The following is a 19,014-nucleotide window of genomic DNA, read 5'->3' on the forward strand; positions in this document are numbered from 1 at the left end:
TCCAAACTCAAACGTTTTCAGGGTTTTCAATCAAACCTGTTTACAGTTCCCAGGAAGGAAAGGCAAAGTTCATCCAATCCTGGATTTCAATTCCTGAACCACTTTGTGCGAGTACAGAAGTTCCAGATGGAGTCCATCTGTTCGGTAGTGGCATCCCTTTATCAAGGGGATCTTCTATCCTCGATTTATCAAGGACGCTTGCCTCCATATTCCGAGATATGTCGGGCATTAGCACTTTCTCCGCTTTGCCATGGGTGAGGAGCATTATCAATTCATGGCGTTACCCTTTGGTCACCCCTCAGCTCCTCAGGTGTCCACAAAAGTGTTGGCCCTGGTGTGTTAGCCTTGTTGCAACAGCGGGGGATTGGGGTGCTGGGGGGTACCTGGACGATCTTCTTCTACGAGCAGAGTCTCCGACTGCTTTACAGGACAGCCTAGACATCACTATGCAGACTCTGCAGGAGTTTGGATGGACTCTGAATTTTCAATAGTCTGCTCTGTTTCCATCCACCAAGTTGGACTATCTGGTTCTGACTCTAGACTCGGCTGCAGACAGGGTATTTCTCCTGCTGGACAAGTTTCAGAAGCTGCTGGATGCCATTTGACTTCTGTTTTCCAGCAGTTGGTCATCTCTCAGGACTTGCATGGGGGTGCTGGGCCTAATGGTGTCTACCTTCTTGGGGGTTCCATTTGCACAGTTCCATATGAAACCTCTGCAAAGGAAGATTCCTGCCAAGTGGGACAAGAATCCACAGTCTCTGGACAATCTGATCCTGTTGAACCGGGGTACGAGAGGGTCCCTGATTTGGTGGCTTTCTCTCCGTCTCCTCGACAGGGAAAATCCTTCCTTCCCCAGTTTACTGTTTGCGATGTGTCAAGTCCTTTCTTCAAAACTAGGACAAGTGGCTTAAAATCTCTTTCATGTTTTGTCATCAGGAAGTAGTAGGGTGGTGTGGATTTTGTAAAATGATTCATAGTAAAAAAATTCTTTGTGTTTTGTAGTATTACTGTGAGGTGAGCTTTTAGCTCACATTCCATCTGTGTTTCTATAGTGTTCTAGTGAAGTTATTGTGGAAAATCAAGTAATGTTTATTAAGAAAAGCTTATTTCAAACCTAAGAGCCGGTTCACACTGAGGCGACACGACTCCTTACTACTTTGGGGGCGACTTGTGCATTACCATGCACCACGACTTCGGAGCGACTTGCAGGGACTTCACATAATGGAAGTCTATGCAAGTTGCTCCGAGGTCACCCCGAAGTAGTGCAGGACCCTTTTTCTAAGTCGGAGCGACTTGTGTCGCTCCTATTAGAACGGGTCCTGTAGCGGTCAATGGACCGCGAGGGAGCGCGACTTGTCAGGCTGAAAAGTCGCGCTAGTGTGAACCGACTCTTACATATGATGTAACAATGGAGCTAGACAAATAATTGGTGCAATAATAAAACAGCCAAGATTTTAGATCAGGGTTGTTCACTTTTTTCTGTGCAAGGGCCACATGGTATTTTTAACAAATATTCATGGGCTGAAAAAAATATTTTTTAAATTTTATATGGTTCAGATCAAAAGTGAAATAATTTCAGAAATTCACAAATTCAAAACTTGAGCCATTAATAAAGGTAAAAAGAAAAATCACTCTGCACATTTCACAATTTTGGAAATTGGAGTTTTCAGTCATAAACAACAAAAACATTAAACGAGAAGTATGGCCAAAGCTCTTTTGGGTCACAGGAGTGCATTTATTTTTGCAGTTTTGTGACCCAGATTCAGCTGAGAGTGGGCTAAAGCCCGCTGTTTGCTGACATCACAGAGCCGGTGCAGGCTCTGCAGGTATCCTTACAATAATGTTGGGATACACCCAGATGATGAAGCAGCTCTCTCAGCGCACTGCTGAGAACGTGAGCCAGCCAGTCCCCTCCCCTTTTACAGAGGACACTGAAAAAGCAACTGTGCTGAATGCTTTTTTCTTGTCAGTCTTTACACAGGAAACGGAGGGGTACACTGACCAGGACTGTATGGTTAGTAGTAATACACAGGACTTGCCACTATGGCTAACAGAGGGTGAAATCAGGGAAAGGCTGGATAAACTTAACACAAACAAATCACCAGGCCCGGATGGCGTGCATCCGAGAGTACTCAAGGAACTCAGTAAGGTTATATCTAGACCACTGTTCCTGATCTTTGCGGACAGTATTAGGTCAGGAGAAGTACCAGGAGATTGGAGGAAAGCTAACGTGATTCCGATATTCAAAAAGGGTCAGAGGCATATCCCTGGGAAATTATAGGCCTGTCAGTTTTGACATCGATAGTATGTAAACTTCTGGAGGGGATGATAAGGGACTATATCATAGAGTTTGCTAAAGACAACAACATCATCAGCAGTAACCAGCACGGGTTTACAAATGGGCGTTCTTGTCAAACCAATCTATTAACATTCTATGAGGAGGTGAGCTGTGAGCTAGATGGGGGCAGACCAGTGGATGTGGTGTACCAGGATTTTGCTAAGGCGCTTGATACAGTTCCCCACAAGCGCTTAATTTATAAAATAAGGTCTGCAGGTATCGACAGCAGGGTGTGCTTTTGGATACGGAACTGGCTAAAAGGGCGTGTCCAAAGGGTGGTAATAAACAGCGCATGCTCAGACTGGTCTGAGGTAGTAAGCGGGGTGCCCCGGGGCTCAGTCCTGGGACCAACCTTGTTCAATTTATTCATAAACAGCATTGAGGACGGGGTCAGTAGTACAATAGCAGTTTTTGCAGATGACACAAAATTGGCCAGGGCAATAACAGCACAGCATGAAGCAGATATCCTACAGAATGACCTGGACAAAATAACGGAGTGGGCAACGACTTGGCAAATGAGGTTTAATGTGGAGAAGTGTAAGGTTTTGCACTTGGGGACTAGAAGCATAAAAGCACAATACACGTTAGGAGGGGATCCCTTGGGGGAATCAAAAATGGAGAAAGATCAGGGAGTCTTGGTTGATGATAGACTAGGCAAAAGCATGCAATGTCAGGTGGCAGCTGCCAAAGCTAGCAGAATATTAGCATGCATAAAAAAAGGGATGTATTCCAGAGATAAGACTATAATCCTTCCACTTTATAAAACTCTGGTCCGACCTCATCTGGAGTATTCTGTCCAGTTCTGGTCGCCAGTCCTCAGGAGGGATGTGTTGGAGCTGGAGAGAGTCCAGAGAAGGGCAACTAAACTAATTAGGGGATTGGAGGACCTTGATTATGAAGAGTGTCTGCAATCGCTTTATTTATTCTCCCTGGAGAAGAGACGCCTGAGGGGGGACATGATAGCAATTTTTAAATATCTCAATGGGGATCTCAGCTTATAAAAAAAGCTGTTTAGTCGAAGGGATTGCATGAGGACTCGGGGGCATACAATGCGATTAGAGGAGAAGCGTTTTAACCTCAGGCAACGTGGGGGGTTCTTTACTGTTAGGGCTACAAGATTGTGGAATTCTCTACCATAAGAGGTGGTTTCTGCGGAAAGTATGGTGGCTTTCAAAAGACTATTGGACGTACATCTCAAGGATCAGAACATTCAGGGGTATGAGAGATGATTACAGCCACACACACCTACACAGGTTGAACTGGATGGACTATTGTCTTTGTTCAACCTCACCTACTATGTAACCCCTTCCACTGGAGGGGCAAAGAAGAGAGCTGGTGACTGACAGTCATTGCTCACTGAAGACTGAGGATTGAGTGATCAGCGGTCATGTGTTCGCTCAGTTTTCGATGTAGAGATGGCAGGGGGTAGCTGCAGCATCGGATGGAAACTGCAGCAATCTGTGTTTTTGTATGTGTAATATTTCCAATTCCACACTGCTCCTTTTAAACACCGGAATCTTGTGCTTTGTGTTTTGTGACCAGATAAATGCAAATGATGGAACTGATTTTTAATTTAAAAATATCACTGAACTAAGGATTCAAGCTTAATAAAAATTTTAATTGTAAACACAATTTAACATATGCATATGCATAGTCTACCTTATCCGAGTTAGATGGGGGTCTACATCTTGAGGACATGCCACTGATTAATCTACATCTTGAGGACATGCCACTGATTAATCTACATCTTGAGGACATGCCACTGATTAATCTACATCTTGAGGACATGCCACTGATTAGCTGTGGCCTGATTAAAATCTTGTAGCAGGCGAGATGTGGCCTGCAGGCCATAGTTTGGAGACCCCTGGTTTAGGGTATAGTACAGTATATTCTGTTTAATTTTGGTTGTTTTTTGTAGGTTACTAAACTTTGTACTTTGACATTTCAGTTTGCTCAGTCTACACACAAAAAAAAACCCCAGTCAGGATCTATGTGATCTCTGGAAAGACTTGTTCTCCTTTGCTCGGTGTATCGCTTTTGAGAAGGCAGTTGACAGACCGCAGGAGGGCAATATGTCACCTCTTCACAGCCTGCTTTAATCCCAAAAATAAGACAAACTACCGCATACATTACATGTGGTTGTGGCACAGCCTCATTCACTTGAATGGGTCTCATTCAATTGCGGTACTGTCTGCAGAATGTAACGGAGGTTTCATTTTTGCTGTGGCCACAAAGCAAGGTATCATGGCTGCAGCATGTGTACACTCCTGAGTGACTGCACTGGTTTCCATTGGGATTAATAATTCTCCTCTTTTTATACAGAACATGTTTCCAGCAACTTTTATTGTTAGGTTCCTATAGGAAGCGTTTCCATTTTTTATCCAGGCCCTGATGATATTTGGCCTCCAAAACACATTGGCTACCCTTTTATCCTCTGTGGGGTTCAGCTTCAAGTGGCAGCTTGCAGAGAGGTAATCCAAGCCATATGTCAAGGGCTTCCTGCCCGTGTTTATTGGTCAGCGTGTACCACAAACAAAAGGATTCCTGCGCAGGGGTAAGAAAACATAGTTTCAAATCCTGCGCAGGGGTTAGAAAACACAGTCCCAAATCCTGCGCAGGGGTAAGAAAACACAGTCCCAAATCCTGCGCAGGGGTAAGAAAACACAGTCCCAAATCCTGCGCAGGGGTAAGAAAACACAGTCCCAAAACTAAAGTGCACCAAATGTAATTTGCAAATGGCTCCTGACATTCGACCCGTATGTGTACCTGGCTTAAGAACCGCAAAATTCTACATGGCAGATATACTCTATGGAAAACTGACAGGGGCTGTTTGTCACACCTCCTAGTGTCTCAATTTTTTGGCAATAAAGGTTTATGGACTCCTAAGAGGACCTGTTAGCACTCTTTATTTGTCCATGGGTTTCTCAGTGAAGGCCTTTCGTGGTAGAGCTACTGATATTATCATCAAGCTCAGCTAATGCTCTCTGATTGACCCAGAAAAAATCCACATCTCACATTTACCCTTTCTTAGGTTTTTATTGCTGTCCTTTTTACATGCAAAAGATTTCCATTCACTTTCTGACACCTGTAGCCAACACAGGATGAAAGGTGACATCTATCCCAAGTTGACAAAGCAATTAAAAAAAAGCCTTCCCCTTCTTTCCAACTGCATTTCAATGGACAAGATTCCATCTGGTGGCATTCCATAAAGCAAAGGGAATTCTTTTCATTGGGGAGACACCACAATAAAAGCATGTTAGAGGATTTATCTTTTTCTTACTGTGTCCAAAATAAAAGAAGTTTTTTATGGTGTGCCATTTTAAAAAGCTGCAGTTTGCTAGGTCCCTCTGCATTGAATAAAGTGGAACTAAAGCCTAATGCCTCGTACACACGCATCGATAGTTGGCCGTGAATTTTCGGCCAACGTCCGATCGGCCGATTTTCGGCTTGTTAGTATGATGCTTTTGACAACCGACTCCGACTTTTCGGCTGAATAAAATCTGGTGTGCAGGCTATAAAATTTTTGTTGGCCGTCAACACAACGGCCGATTTTCCGTCAGTCAGTACAGATTTCGGCAGACAAAAATCTGATGAGCAAGACTGGGCATGCTCAGAGAAGAAAAAACACACGGAAAGTAAACCAGCACATGACATCACTTCTGAAGTAGATTTTTGTTGGCCGAGAAAATTAGTGTGCAGCCTTGGCACATTCCAACCAACAAAACACAACTCTGGACAAAAGTCGTATGATCGGTCGGCCGAAAATCGTTGCCTGTGTACGAGGCATAAGGCAGGCCATACTGTAGATGATGTGATTTTCTTTCCTTCAACCACATGTTGCAGAAAAGAAAATCACTCCGTTCATCAGTCAGCACAGTCAGTGTTAAGGGGGAATCCCTCCCACAGAGCCATTGTGTTGGTCCTGGCAATGGGGGACATGGGGGAGTCATCTTTGCTGGGAGAACACAATGATTATTGCTAGCCTTTATAGCTGCTGGAAATAATCGCATGCTAGAAATAGGACATGCTGGTTTGTACCAAAATTGATTTGGGTACAGTCAGCCTGCCCACCCATCAATCAAATCTCAGGCCAGTTCCTGCTGAATTAGCCGAGATTTGAACCATCTATGGCTGGCTTAATAACCCCCAACAATCTTACCTACCCTGTATGAAAAAGATCTGTATACTTCTCTATATTATATTCATTCCAATCCATTCTGGTAATGAGACCTTGAAGCTCTGGCTCCCTTTTGTCAATGAGTGGCTTCTGCAGGGGAGAGGAGGGAGCTCGGACATCAGATGGGCCATTGGAGCCTATGGGTGACGTTGTGGCTCCTGAAATTCACATCCAATCAGATGCATCACATGGGTTATTTTGGTAGCCAGTGACACCGGCTGTCAGATTACAATAGCTGCATTGAGAGATCCGTCTATCTGTGCTTTATAGCATATAGCATGGGGGAATCTGTTAGGCCCTGTTCACATCTAGCGATTTGGGTTCACGGATAAAATTGCGGTGATTCTGCCCACGATCCCAAATTGCTGGATGTGAACGAGGCCTTAGATTTTCTTTATTCAGTGGGCAGGTTGAACTAAGAAAAATCTGTGTATGACCAGCTTTAAGCCTAGTACACACGCAACGATTATCGGCCGACCGGTCGTCCGTCTTTTGTCCAGAGTGGTGTCTGTTGGTTGGAATGTGCCTAGACTGCACACGAATTTTCTCGCCCGACAAAATTCTACTTCAGAAGTGATGTCATGTGTTGGATTGCTTTGTATGTGTTCTTTCTTCTCTGAGCATGCCCAGTCTTGCTCATAAGATTTTTCCCTGTCGAAATCTGTACTAATGAGATGAAAATTGGACGTGTTTTGATGGCAGACAAAAATTTTATAGCCTGCACACCAGATTTTTTTCGGCCGAAAAGTCGGAGTCGGTTGTCGGAAGCATCATACCAACAAGCCGAAAATCGGCAGATCGGTCGTCGGACGAAAATTCCCTGCCGATTTTCGACACGTGTGTGTACGAGGCTTTAGTTCCAAATAAATTTAGCTTTCAGTGGGCATACTATCCAGATCTCAAAAGATGTATTATTCCCTTCAAATTGTATAGCAATTTTTCTGGTGCTTTCTTTAGAGTGCAGGAGATCTACATGTGCCTGGCAGTCACGTAATCCCCAGTTCACATTTTAAACTGTTATATTCTACAAATTCTTCTAAGCGGCTGATGATTGCACTTTTTTCATTAGTTCCCCCATGTGCTTGAAATGAATAAGGATGTTGTCTCGATCCACTTCATGAGCCAAACCAAATCACTGCTTATTATGGACTTAATGTTCTCAAGGGATAGCATGGACTGTTTTCTGAGGTTTTCAGCTTGGCTGATGTGTTTGCAAAGTACATGAAATTATAGAGGTATATAACTTACTAAATACACTATCCAAACACTCAACCTCTAGTTGAGGATGTAGCTTAAAGCTAAAAAACCGCAGATGTATCCTCACCCTAGCGTGTATACAGCTGCATTCACCATTTCATTTGTACATAGTATTTTTGTGCAGGTAAGTGACAAATTTGAAGAGGCAGTGTAATCTAAAATCTGTTTACTGAACATTTAATATTTCCCACTTCATTTAAAGTCTCACTTCAGATTTTATTATTGTGTTCTCCTCAGGGGACGAAGTACATATACAGTATCTCACAAAAGTGAGCACACCCCTCACATTTTTGTAACTATTTTATTCTATCTTTTCATGTGACAACACTGAAGAAATGACACTTTGCTACAATGTAAAGTATTGAGTGTACAGCTTGTATAACAGTGTAAATATTCTGTCCAGAGCAGGGTGAGACAGTGTATTACTGGATTTAAAACCGCGTAGACACTTATTTTTAATGTTTTGCACAGCTATACCTGCAAAAGGGGGCCAGCCTGAAGTGATCTAGCAGAACCTAATTTTCTGACTAAAGTCCCACTTCAATGCCCTTTTTACATGGACGTACCAATCTGTACACCCATGGAAAGCGCCATCTTTCCCTGTACAGGGTGCACAGGTGTTCCACACATCCTTGTGCAGACAGTCCCATTTACAGTATGTCTATTGGGACGCAGCAGCTACACAGACACCGCTTTGCATGCATCACGTGTTGGCAAAAACGACCCTTCGCACAGGTGTACGGATAGGTATACATAACGATCATACACAAGGACCAATCAGGATTCACAAAGGGCCGCCAAGCCTCTGATGCTACCAGAAGGGTCATAAATGCCATTCACCATATCAAGACCTCTGGAACGCCTTCTCTGCTCCTTTCCTTGGATGCGGAGAAGGCGTTCGACAGAGTCCACTGGGGCTTTCTGTCTGCAGTTCTCCGCAAATTCGGTCTCCATGGCTTTATCTATGAAGCCATCATGGATTTATACTCTAATCCAGCCCTCAAATTTTCCACTCGCCTACTCGCATTTTGCGAGTGGAAAATGATGTAGGACAAGCTCTGGTCAGGGGAAGAGAGGAGAGGAAAGCCGGCCGAAGGATTGGATAATGTCAGCGGCGGATCATCCCGCTGTACCAGCTTTAATTGTAATTGCCGGGCGCTCGCCGACATACACAGTCCCGCCTCCTAGCCCGTCTTCTTTGATAGACAGAACACCTGGCCAACCAGGACGTGTTCTGTCTATCAAAGAAGCCGGGCTAGGAGGCGGGATGTGTATGTCGGCGAGCGCCCGGCAATTACAATTAAAGCTGGTACAGCGGGATGATCCGCCGCTGACATTATCCGGCCAGCAGTACTGATGGAGGGGGTCAAGCCGATCATCTCTTTTTAAGGCGAGCCGGTACAAGGGAAGGTGGGATGGATGGATGGACGGCTGCCCTGGGCATCTGTGTCATGGGAGGTGGAGGGGGCCCTGCCAGGAGTGTTTCTGTGACAGGAGAGAGTGGGATGTGCTCTCTCTCTGTCTTCTCGCCGGGCTTCACACTCCTGTCAGTATAGCAGACATCAGATCGGGACTTCTTCTCCCCTTAAAGAGTCAGAGTGGAGGTGGAGCGGAGGAGAAGACAATTAATTTCTAAACCTTTGCACGGACAGCTGGCGGGAGAGATGCGGCTGCAGAAGGGGAAGAAGATTGTGGCTCAGGAATGACACTGGATGTCAGATCGGGACTATACAGAGTTTGTTACCCACCCCCTTTCCACATTGCTTGCTTTGACTCGGAGGACAGGGGATAACAAACTCTGTATAGTCCGGATCTGACATCCAGTGTCATTCCTGAGCCGCAATCTTCTTCCCCTTCTGCAGCCGCATCTCTCCCGCCAGCTGTCCGTGCAAAGCTTTAGGAATAGGCTTCTCTTATTCTCCTCCTCCGCTCCTCCTCCGCTCTGGCATATGAAGAGGAGGATCACAGAGCGATGTGCCGCGCTGTATCTGAGGTCTGCATGCTGGAGGAAAGGGAGAACTACACTGGGGTACAAATCTTATCCTGTCACCTCCCAAATTCCCATCTCAGCACAATTCCCCCCCCCCCCCCATCCTAGCACAACCCCCCCATCTCAGCACAGTCCCCCCCCCTCCTAGCACAACCCCCATTTCAGCACAGCCCCCCCCCTCCTAGCACAACCCCCCCATCTCAGCACAACCCCCCCATCTCAACACACCCCCCTCCTAGCACAACCCCCCATCTCAGCACAATCCCCCCTCCCTCCTAGCACAACCCCCCCATCTCAGCACAATCCCCCCTCCCTCCTAGCACAACCCCCCATCTCAGCACAGTCCCCCCCCTCCTAGCACAACCCCCCCATCTCAGCACAACCCCCATCTCAGCACAATCCCCCCCTCCTAGCACAACCCCCCCATCTCAGCACAGTCCCCCCCTCCTAGCACAACCCTCCCATCTCAGCACAATCCCCCCCTCCCTCCTAGCACAACCCCCCATCTCAGCACAGCCCCCCCCCCTCCTAGCACAACCCCCCCATCTCAGCACAATCCCCCCCTCCTAGCACAACCCCCCCATCTCAGCACAGTCCCCCCCTCCTAGCACAACCCCCCATCTCAGCACAGTCCCCCCCTCCTAGCACAACCCCCCATCTCAGCACAATCCCCCCCCTCCCATATTGATCCCACCTAGAAGTAATCATCTTCTCCCCACCCCTCCTGCTACAAATTCTCTTAATCCCCCCCCCCCCAAGGACAATCCCCTAAAAAGTATTTGTACTAGGAGGGGTGGGGAGAAGATGATTGCTTCTAGGTGGGATCGATATGGGGGGAAGGGGGTTGTGCTGGGATGGGGAATTTGAGAGGTGACAATATAAGATTTCTTCTAGCAGAGGAATTGGGGGGGAGGGTGCTAGGAGGAGTGATTCGTGCTGGGGGGGGGGGTGAGGATTTGTGTCAGGAGTGGGGATTTGGGGATCGTCCTTGTAGAGATTATTGGAATGGGGTGGGAGGATGGATTTGTGCCAGAACAGGAAGTCTTGGGGCTGTTAAAAAGGGGTTTCTCTTACGTCCTCCGACAGTCGCCGCCTCTTCATATTCTTCACTAATGGGGTTATTGACCTTTGCTCCGTAGGAGTAGCTAGGCAACAGAATATATTAATATCCAAGCTTTTAGCATATCCCACCCCCAGGGTGGTCCCCTCAGTCAATATCTCCCTACTTCCTGCATTTCCAACTAAGTTTCTAATGCCTAGCTCAGGAGTAGGTTAGGCTGTTCCTGTGCTGGGGTTCTTAGTCTCAGCTTCTTTTCTCTTTTTGATTTTATTTGGAGTTTTTTCTCTTTCTTTTACTTAGCTGTTTATTTTCAGCGTTAGTTAGCTTCTTCTGATGAAGATGATCGTGCGGAGCTGGGTCTCAGTCTGGCCACCCTGGATCCCAGGGCTCAGGGCCAGGGGCTTCCCAGCCTGCCATCGAGCGTTCAGCTTAGGTTTTGCCCTGGCACATTGAACGACCCATCCCTGTTCGCTGCAGGGATGCTATCGGTGAGGTGGCTACCTCACTGGACGCCATTGCGGTTTCGCACCGCAGTTCCGCTGCGTCATGCTTGCGACACTCCCTGTCCTCAGGGCAGCGGTTTGGTCGCTGGAGCAGGCTCCCCACGCCATCCGGACTGGTAAGTGTAACTCTATGTGGGGACCTGTCTATTTGGGTGTCAGTCTGGGACTGTGTGACCCTGCATGTCTGTGTGGCTGCTGTGCTCCCTGTCAGTTCCTGTGTGGACTTGCTGCCTGTGTGTGGGCTGTGAAGGGGGGGGGCTCTCCCGCTCTGCTGGATGTATGCATGAAGCAGTCAGACTTTGAGGCATGCTGTGCGGCGATCGCTGCGGCGACCCGCCATTTTTTTGAGGCAAAATCATAGGTGACCGGTCCTGGGTGGTACTGCACGGCGTTTTTGGCGCCAAACAACGCCATTTTAGCAGCGATCGATCAGGCCACATGTCGGCGCCATGTTCTATTTGCCCAAGGAATCCTCAGCCGGGCGGCCATGTTTGTGTAGCCTTGCATAGGCTTCATAGGGGCGGTCAGTCTTGCATCACTTCCTTTTGCTCTGGGACAGCGATCGGTGCAGCAGCCTGTGTATTCTCTCCAGGTTTTTATCTCCCCTTTTTCCCTGTATTTCTTGCCCAGTTTCTTGTCCCTGTGGGGGTCGGTGTATTCAGTGGGTGCGGTGGGCTACGCTTGCCGCGATCTTAAAGGGGCAGTACCCCTTTCTTCCTTATATTGCTGGGGCATGGATTCTCAGAATTGCAAGTTTCCTCCCACCTTGGTGGGGGGCCAAGGGGCTGCTGCTTCCCCCGAGGGGGCTGATGTGGCCACTATTGTGGCAAACTTAGCTGCTCAAGTGCAGATGCTGGTGGCTGATCGATCCACAAAACGGCCCAGGGTGTCGATTTCCTCTGATTCAGAGGGCGATGGGGCTGCTATGGCTGGAGTGCCCTTCTCAGGGTCTCACTCATTCCTGGACCTTGTGGGGTCTGACGGGGAGGCTGAGGTGGAAGGGGTTGATAATTATCTCCCTGGCTCGTCTGAAGAGCTTGCACTCATGGATGAGTTAGTTGCTTCTATCAAGCAAACGCTGCATTTGCAGGATGAACCATGTCCTCCTGCTTTGATGTCCTCTTATGGGACGCAAAGGAAACGCAAAACATTGCAGGTTTTTCCTTGCTCTACGGAATTTCAGCACGCTGTTGATGAGCAATGGCGCAATTTAAAAAAGCCTTTTGCTGTGCCAAGTAGGTTCAAGCTGCGTTATCCCTTTACACCAGCTACTGATGAGCGTTGGTGTGTGCCGCCTCAGGTGGATCACGCGGTGGCGATCTTGAATAAATCAACTGCGATCCCTGCTGAGGATACCCCAGTGTTCCGGGACCCGACGGACAGGAGATTGGAATCTCTGGCCCGTCATGCCTATACGGTTGCTGGCTCTATGCTGAAGCCTATTTTTGCTTCCATTATGGCAGCCCAGGCTATTGCGGATTGGACGCAGGTGCTCAGGCGCACTCTGGTGGCTGACTCTGCCCCGCCGACAACTTTGGCTATGGTGGATCAGATTCAGGGTGTCATGTATTTGTGTGATGCGGACTTAGATTTAGTCCCTTTGGCTGCGCGTCTTTCTAGTGTGGCGGTCTTGAACCGTCGCCTGATATGGCTGAAATGTTGGTCGGTTGACCAATCTTCCCGCAAGACTTTGGCTAATTTGCCCTACGCGGGATCTCGCCTTTTTGGCGAATCTTTGGATACTCTGATAAAGGGTATTTCTTGTTTAGGCCCTCTCAGGGGTCCTTTCGTGCCTTTCGGTCGCACTATAAGGGTAAGCCCTTCAAGGGCCAAGGCTCCCAGAGGAAGCCGTGGACGGGTAAGCAGAAGTCCGGCCAGTCCGGGCCCGCTGCCCATAACAATGCGGCCTGAAGGGACGCCCTCACCCGGTTCTGGGGTGGGGGGATGTTTGCTCGGTTTTCTTCAACCCTGGCTGGACCGCATTCGGGACAGGTGGGTTCAGGAAATCGTTCGATCTGGATACAAGATCGAGTTTCTTTCTCGGCCGGCGGGCAGATTTTTCCCCTCAAACCTTCAGCTGACTCCGGAGCGCTTGCAGGATCTGCACCTGGCGGTGCGGGACCTGCGGGCCCAGGGAGTGGTGGTTCTGGTACCTCACCGGGACAGATTTTGGGGGTTCTATTCCAATCTGTTCACTGTGCCCAGAAAGGAGGGCAAGGTACGTCCGATTCTGGACTTAAAAGCTCTGAACCGTTTTGTGCGGGTTCGCAAGTTCCACATGGAATCCCTGTGATCAGTGGTGGCTGCCCTGGTTCCGGGGGAATTCATGGCCTCCATCGACTTGAAGGATGCGTACCTTCACATCCCCATTTTCGAGGGTTACCAGAGGTACCTTCGTTTTGCCATTGCGGAGGATCATTATCAATTCGTGGCGTTACCCTTTGGTCTCACTTCGGCTCCGCAGGTTTTCACCAAGGTGCTTGCGCCAGTTCTGGCCTTATTGAGGGCCCAGGGCGTTTCGGTCCTGGGGTATCTGGACGATATCCTGATTCGGTCCACGACCAGTCAGGGCCTGGTGAACGACCTGTCCATCACGATGCAGACTCTGCAGGAATTCGGTTGGACGATAAATTTTCCGAAGTCAACGTTGTGTCCGTCGGTTCGTCTTCCCTACCTGGGGATGATTCTGGACTCTGTTCAAGCGAAGGTCTTCCTGCCGGAAGACAAGCTTCGGACACTTCAGTGCGAAGTCAGGTCCCTCAGGGACAATCAGTGCTCGTCCCTCCGGACGTGTATGAGGTGTCTGGGATTGATGGTTTCGGTCTTCGAGGCGATTCCCTTCGCCCAGTTTCACACGCGGGAGCTTCAGGCGGAGGTCCTGGCCAAGTGGGACGGGCGTCCGCAATCTCTGGATCTGCGGCTGTCGTTGAGCCGTCTCACCCACAGGGGTCTTTTGTGGTGGCTCCAGTCCCCGGCGGTGTCGGGGGGCAAGTCCTTTCGTCCTTTGTCGTGGACGGTGATCACCACGGATGCCAGCCTGTCGGGCTGGGGTGGTGTTCTGGGCGTTCTGTCCGCCCAGGGTACTTGGTCGAAGGAGGAATCCTCCCTTCCGATCAACATTCTGGAATTGCGAGCGATAAATCTCTGTCTACTGCGTTGGACGGACAGGCTTCAGGGCCATCCAGTTCGGGTACAGACGGACAATGCCACAGCGGTGGCCTACATCAACCACCAAGGGGGCACCAGGAGTGCCCGAGCGGCTCGGGAAGTAGCCGACATTCTGTCTTGGGCCAAGACGCACGTCCCGGCGATATCTGCAGTTCACATTCCGGGGTGGAGAACTGGCAGGCGGATTATCTGAGCCGCCAGACCCTGGACCAGGGAGAATGGTCCCTTCACCCGGATGTCTTCCAGATGTTGTGCGCGAAGTGGGGGTCCCCAGATGTGGACCTGTTCGCGTCTCGTCTAAACAACAAGGTGGAAAGGTTCGTGGCAAGGACACGCGAACCTCGGGCAGACGCCTCAGACGCGTTGGTGGCGCCCTGGCATCAGTATCGTCTGATGTATGCCTTTCCACCGATTCAGCTGCTGTCCAGGCTCCTTCGTAGGTTGGCCTCGGAACCGCGCACGGTGATTCTGGTGGCACCGGACTAGCCTCGCCGGTCTTGGTACGTAGACCTCGTGAATCTGGCGGTCGACGCTCCGTGGCGTCTGCCACTTCGAGAAGATCTCCTGTCTCAAGGACCGATATTCCATCCTGCTTTACAGTCGCTGGCTTTAACGGCCTGGCTGTTGAGAGCCAGGTCCTGAAGGATAGGGGTCTTTCCCCTGAGGTCATTCCCACTTTGATCAAGGCTAGGAAGGCCTCTTCGGGGAAGATTTACTACCGTACTTGGAAGGCTTACTTTGTTTGGTGTGAGTCCAGGGGGTATTCCCCTCGCTCGTACTCGGTGTCGAGAGTGTTGGCTTTCCTTCAAACGGGCGTGGACCAGCGTTTGGCGTTGGCCACGATTAAGGGTCAGATTTCTGCGCTGGCCGTTCTTTTTCAACGCCCTGTGGCGTCTAACTCTTTGGTTAGCACCTTTGTTCAAGGGGTGCGGCATTTGGTCCCTCCTGGGAGGGAGCCTTTGCCTCCATGGGATTTGAACCTTGTTCTGTCCGTGTTGCAACATGCTCCTTTTGAAAATATCAAGGAGATCTCGTTGTCTCTGTTGTCCAAGAAGGTTGCCTTCTTGGTGGTGATCACTTCGGCTCGCAGGGTGTCGGAGCTGGCGGCCTTGTCCTGCAAATCCCCGTATTTGGTGATTCACCTGGATAAGGTGGTCTTGCGACCTAACCCGTCTTTTCTTCCGAAGAGGATCTCGGAATTTCATCTCAATGAGGATATTGTTCTGCCTTCGCTTTGCGCGAAGCCTAAACATCCGAAGGAGGTGGCCTTGCATTCCTTGGATGTTGTTAGGGCGATCAGGGTTTACCTGTCATCAACTGAATCCTTTCGCAAGTCGGATTCTCTCTTTGTCCTTCCTGAGGGACCTCGGAAGGGCATGGCGGCCTCGGCTGCGACCATCGCCAAATGGATCAGACAGACCATTGTGCAAGCCTATGCTTTGAGGGGGAAGGTTCCTCCTTTTCCTGTGAAGGCGCACTCTACCTGGTCTCTGAGTACGTCTTGGGCCTATCGTCATCAGGCTTCCGTGGCCCAGGTGTGTAAGGCGGCGACTTGGTCGTCCGTTCACACCTTTTCAAAATTCTACAAAGTGGATGTTCAGGCATCGGCAGATGCTTCCTTTGGCCGTAAAGTTCTTAGTGCGGCGGTGCCTTAGGGTCCCTTGTTTGGGTCCTTGGCTGTTGGGATGTCTTTATCCCTAGGTTACTTGTTTTCCTGGGTTGTTGCTCCTGTTGAGCACATTTTTTCCTGTTACCCAGTTGGTTCTCTTACTTTGGTAAGGTTCCTTTCTCTGATGTGGGTACTGCGTTGCTTTAGGCGCGGCTGCTTTTTCCCACCCCTCATGTCTATACTGCTATGGGATGTCCCCATTAGTTATGAATATGAAGAGGCGGCGACTGTCGGAGGACGTAAGAGAAAACAGAATTTTTGTAAAATCTTACCTGTAAAATCCCTTTCTCTGAGTCCTCCGACAGTCGCCGCCCCGCCCCGCCCCTCTTTTGGGGTTTGTTTATGTTCCCTACTGCTATGCTACTGAAACTGAGTTGGAAATGCAGGAAGTAGGGAGATATTGACTGAGGGGACCACCCCCTGGGGGTGGGATATGCTAAAAGCTTTGATATTAATATATTCTGTTGCCTAGCTACTCCTACGGAGCAAAGGTCAATAACCCCATTAGTGACGAATATGAAGAGGCGGCGACTGTCGGAGGACTCAGAGAAAGGAATTTTCCCTTACACCTGGGCAGACCACAGTCTATCCTATCTAGGCATTAAATTGGCAGCGAACCCGAAAACACTTTTTCTACACAACTACGACTTCAAGCTGACCTTAAACAATTGCAATCATCTGGTTTCTCTTGGTTGGGGAGGCTGGCAGCATTCAAGATGATGTATCTTCGACAATTACTATATATTTTTAGAACCATCCCCATCCCAGTCCCTAAGACATTTTTTCGCTCACTACAATCCCTTATCTCCCTCTACATATGGCAGGGTAAGAAGCCTAGATGCTCACACGTAAAAGTCATCAAATCGCGTTCCCAAGGAGGAGCGGGCTATGTGGATATCTATGATTACTACCTTGCCTCTATCCTTACACAACTCCGAGAATGGTTTGTCCCCATTAGCCCCACGCTATGGCGGAATATTGAGGCCTCTTATTGCATGAAATCAGACCTCCCTGCATGGCTATTAGCGACGTCCCTGGGGGGCGAAAATACCGTCCCACTTCCCTTCCCCTATGGTGACTACTGCCAATGCATGGAAAGTATTGATTACCCAACACTCCAAAGGCCCAAACACCATAGAACTTACAATACCCCTGACAGCCCTCCACTCCTTGTTGGCGGACACATACTTTACCTTATGGACCAAACGTGGCATAACCAATTTAAACGATCTCTATGAAAACTCAAAAATCATACCATTCCCTACCTTGCAGAATAAATTTCACCTGCCCAACGCTAACCTATTTCTACACATTAGAACACGACATTTCCTTAACTCCCTACCTTGCTGGCCACTGACTGTCCAGGCACTGGCTTGGAAGTATCTAAACTCCAGTACACCACCTAGAGTCTAGGGCGTCACAACGTTCTATAATCTCCTACAACAAAAAACAATTTTCTCCAAGTCGCTCCCCCACGTTCAATGGGAGAGGGACTTGGGAATGGAATACACTGAGTAACAGTGGACACAAGCACTGAAATCTATCTATTCCACGACTTGCAACTCCAACCTATGGGAATTGACCCTGAAGCTGTCACTAAGATGGTACCTCACACCTGACAGAATCCATAAATTTGATGTGAATTGTGACGGTAAATGTTGGCGGTTGTGTGGAGGAGTAGGCACTCTCTTCCACATCTTCTGGCAGTGTCCACGTATCCAAACCTTTTGGAGGGAGGTATTCTCTCTATTTTCTGACGTGACAAAAACCCAGATCGCTCCAGAGCCTGGACTAGCACTCCTCTCTCTAGGCTCCGAAACGATACATTACTCTTTGAGACACACAATAACCCACTGTTTACTTGCGGCTAGACTACTCATTGCTAGATCCTGGAAACAGTCTTCCCCACCACTCCTTCAGGGAATGATTGATATGGTCACAACCAATTTCTCTTACGAACGTTCACTTTCCCTGAAAAAACAGTCCACCGCTCGTATGACTAAGCTATGGCAACCTTGGATTTCCTGGCTGAATGGATTATAATTCTGACCCAAATTCATTACTGTACTGGGAGTGTGCCCCTCTGGTGCCTGGCCCCCCAGGGTTGGACACAGTGTAGTTCCCAATAGGGGTGTCCTCCTGTGGGGCGCCCGGATGCCGGTGGGGTACGACCTTACTGAAGGGATCTCTCCCTTATCTTACTCAATTTATGATGTAGGCGACATCTAGTGGCGGTTGACCGGTAATACACCACGTTGGTGCTCTGGATTCCAAGATGCAATCGATTATGACCATAGGAAGGTTACTTATGCATGTTATTACTTATGCGTGTTATTATTATACTTGCATTTGATGAAGACTATGTTCATATTGTGTTTATTAATATTCTTGATATCTTGTCATGGGAATTGTACTTCCCTACTGTTTGTATTTTCATGTTGAAATTTTTAATAAAAAGATATATACAAAAAAAAAAAAAACAGATGCACCTGAAAGGTTTACCTGCAGCCAATGCTTGTTGAATGTCCGGTCCAAGGTTATATCGATGTCTCGTTGTGTACATAACCGAGTTTTAAAGGATGGAACAGCAGGAGGACTCTACTCAGTGTTTGGCCAGTCGGAGTTGGTGTACACATGCAGCTAAGGGACAGGAGGATCATGGACAAGATCAAAGATGGGTTATGGTAGTAAGGAATAGTCTAGTACACTGGCCAAAAGGGGAAGAATACTACTTGCTTGTTTGTTTGTTTTTTTCACATATTTAATTTTTATATGTGACTTGCACTCTTGGTGGATTTTCATTCAAGTATTAGTCCAGGCTAGAAGGTGTCATTTCCATAGCTATTTGTCCA

General features: G+C 48.4%; 1 protein-coding gene across 3 annotated transcripts in view; it reads left to right on the plus strand.

The window, feature by feature from the left end:
* Window positions 1–19,014, plus strand: part of MVB12B (multivesicular body subunit 12B) — a 362,644-nt gene that overhangs the window by 158,636 nt on the left and 184,994 nt on the right. The window lies entirely within an intron of this gene.

The sequence above is a fragment of the Pelophylax lessonae genome (genome assembly GCF_965119305.1).
Source record: "Pelophylax lessonae genome assembly, chromosome: 7".
Classification (NCBI taxonomy): Eukaryota; Metazoa; Chordata; class Amphibia; order Anura; family Ranidae; genus Pelophylax; species Pelophylax lessonae.